The following is a 3,486-nucleotide window of genomic DNA, read 5'->3' as shown; positions in this document are numbered from 1 at the left end:
GGGGACAGGAGAAGGGACAGGAGAAGGACAGGAGAGGGGACCCTGGGGACAGGAGAAGGGACAGGAGAAGGGACAGGAGAGGGGACCCTGAGGACAGGAGAGGGGACCCTGGGGACAGGAGAGGGGACAGGGCTGGCGCCTCCGGCTCTGGAGGATTCGAAAGCCGGGCTGAACTCGGCAGGAACCCTGCGGTGAGCCAGGAGCCACAGCAGAGATGTGAAAACAGCTCCGGGAGCCCCAGCCCGCACTCGGGGGGTCCCTGGGGGGTCACAGCGAACCGGCCCGGCCCGGAGCTTCCTTTGCACCGCGTTCTGCCCCAAAACCACCGGGGCTTCGCTGTCGGGAGGGATGAAGGGCTCAGCTTGGATCCCCTCCCACCCCAGCGCCTCCTGCTCTGTCCCGGGGCTCGGAGGAAACTCAGAGAGGCGTTTCCCCAAAAAAACTCCAGCAGACGGAGCGGCAGCACGAAACCATCCCATCCTGGGATGCCGAGCTCCCGAAATCGCCGCTTTTTGCCGGGGTTGCTGCAGACACAGCCCCGGCAGCCGCCGGCGATGCTCCCGCAGCCCCAGGCGCTCCCCAAGCAGAATTTTGAGCCGGCCTGGGGAAATCTCCGGTGTTTTGGGGGATGTTTTTGCAGCCCCCAGAGGGTCGGGAGGGAAGATGAGGCTTCCAGTGACCTGCAGCGCTCCGGGGCTTGGAGAAAACCCTCCCCGCCCGGGGGTTTTCCTTTCGGGAGAGGATTTGGGCTGAATTCCCGACATTTAGAGATTCGCTGCTCCCTTCTCGGAGCCCCGAGGGGGGCAGGGGTTGCAGGGGGGGATGGAAGCCGCTGATTTTCCCTTATTTCCAGCAGGACACGCTGCTGGAATCCTTTGGATGCGGTCCCAGGCCCCCAGAACACTTGGAGACCCCAAAATGCAGGTGGAGGTGTCGGGCTGGCCTAGAGGGAGGAACAAACCTCAAATCAGCATCGGTTTTACAGGGGAAAAAAAGGAAAAAGGAGAAAACATGAAGAAATTAGGAAAAAAAAAATTAAAATTAAAAACCTCGGCAGAAAAAACTCTGCAAGGTGAGAGGTTTTGGTGGTTTCCCAAATCAAGGGGCACCACAAGCCGGGGGTCTCTGCTCCTCCGCAGCATCCCAGGGTTGATCCTCAGCCCTGGAGAGCAGGAGGGGTCGGGATCCTGATCCTGCAGCTTCCCCAGCCCGAAGCAGGACGGATCTTGTTCCCAGCGCTGGGATCACGGAGGTTTTTCCCCCCCCAGCCCCTCCCGAGCGAGGCTGCAGCCGCAGCAGCACCGGAGGAATCGCTCCCCAGGAACCTCAGAAACGTTTCCTGCATCACCAGCCCCACTCTTTCCATCGGGAATTCCTCATGGAACAGCCAGGAAACCTCCCGAGGCTCCCAGAGCTTTGGGAAGGTGTCAGCAGCGAGCTGCAGCCCTGGGCTCTGTGCTTCATCAGCCGGGGGCTCTTGGGCCGTTTTTAATTCCACATTCGGTGCTTGGAAAAGCAGCAAAGAGCATCGGGTGTCACCAATCAGGGGATGGTTTGGGTCCCTCTGCTGAAAATCCCATCCCATGGCCTGGGATACTGGGAAATCACACCAATTCTCCACTTTTCCCAGCTTTTTCTTCCTCAGGGTGCCCAGAGCAGCTAGGGCTGCTCCTGCATCCCTGGCAGTGCCCAAGGCCAGGCTGGACAGGGCTGGGAGCAATTTGGGATGAGTTTTAAGCTCCTTTCCCACTCAAACCATCCCATGATTCGATTCCAACGATCCCAGAAATTCCAGTGGAGTGAATTAAGCGTGAATTGATGCTCAGGTTGTCACAGGGCTCTGATATTTTGGTCTGCTCAAGAAGGAGGATCTGTGAGGATCGAGGGGGTTTGTGACACGTTTAAAGGCAGGGAAGGGAATGAATTCTTCCCTGATGGAAATCGAGCTGGAGCACGATGTGGAAATGAACACAAACCAAGCCCAAACTTCTCCCAGCACATCCCAGACCGGGCTCAAACCCCCCAAATCCACCGCTCACCCCAAAGGACAAACCTCTAACTCAAACACCAATTAACAGGAGGTTTTTTTCTCCCCGTGCCAGCAATTCAAACCCCAGGAAGGAGAAACCGCAGCTCCATTATTTCAGTTTGGTCAGCGGGGCTGAGCTTTTTCCACCCAGGCTCTCTCCTGCCGTGGGAAATTCTGCCCAAAAGTGAAGGATGGGGAGGTCACAGCTGCTGCTGGGATGGGGTTTTATTAAATGGGAGTGACCACAGGATTTAGGAGCTGCCCACTAATGGCTCTCCTCGGGTGCCACCACAATTTCCCCTCCTCGGCGCTGGGATTTGGCTGCTCTGCCCCAAGGGCCTTCCAGGTGGAAATCCGGATTTTTCCCGGTTTTTGGGATTGCTGCAGGCTGGGGGAGGAGGTGGCCCTGCTCTGGAGATCCCTGGTGACACCGCTGAGCAGCACAGTGTCCCATTGCACAGACAGGGAAACTGAGGCACACGGCAAGGGACTCGCCCAAGGTCACCTCAGGGCACGGAGAAAACACAAAAAACTGGGAAAACACATCAAAAATGGGCAAAGCAGGGCAGCTCTTGAGTAAAAACAACCATTTGAACAGCCTAAGGGGTCCCTCCAAAGCACAGGTGAACCAGGGAAAGCCCCTCCAGAGCTCAGAGGCGATGGAATCATTTTGGAATGCCAAATCCCCGGCCCTGAGCTGTCCCCACGGAGCTGCCAGGCTGGTTTTCTTTAACCAAACCCCATCCCTCAGCTGCACCGAGCTGTTTCTCTTCCTAAAAACCCCCCAGCATTACATGCAGAGCGTTTCACAGCGTCTGCAGGGGAGGCCTGGCTGCGGTTTCAGGGCATTTTCTGTTTAACTGGCATTAAAGTGTAGCAGAGTTACAAGTGCATTAGCGGTCCTGCTCCCAAATTGCTGCTGTAACCTCTGCCCCCGGCCAATCCATCTTGCTGACACCCATTAAAATGAGCTCATGGTGCTGTTTTTATGGCCGGATTAAGTGGGGGATCTGCAGCCCTGGGCGGTCGGGCGAGGGCGTCGCGTTGCTAATGATTCCTTCATTGATCTTTAATGATTTCCTACATTAGGAGGAGCAGCATTAGCTCCGGGACACGGCTGCTGAGTGATTCACTGCAGCGACCTGCGCTGGCACCGCCCAGCTCCGTGAAAAGACACGGTCACCCCTGAGGAGGCACAAGGGGCTTTTCCCACCCTCGGGGAGCTGTCCCAGTCCTGCAGCAGCAGCAGGGTTTAGCCAGGCTGGCTGCAAACCCCTCCCTGAGGTTGCCACCAGCCGTGGGAAAGGCCCCAGGATGGCACCTGAGGGACAGGAGCGGCTTTGGGGGGTTTGATGAGGTGTCCTGAAGATGTTCCTGGGTGTTGGGGACAGGAGGGGCAATTCCAGCCCCAGCTCCTGACGCTGCCTGTCCTTCCATCCATCCATCCATCATCCATC

The sequence above is a fragment of the Parus major genome, chromosome 23 (assembly GCF_001522545.3).
Source record: "Parus major isolate Abel chromosome 23, Parus_major1.1, whole genome shotgun sequence".
Classification (NCBI taxonomy): domain Eukaryota; kingdom Metazoa; phylum Chordata; class Aves; order Passeriformes; family Paridae; genus Parus; species Parus major.
This window is presented reverse-complemented; position numbering follows the sequence as displayed.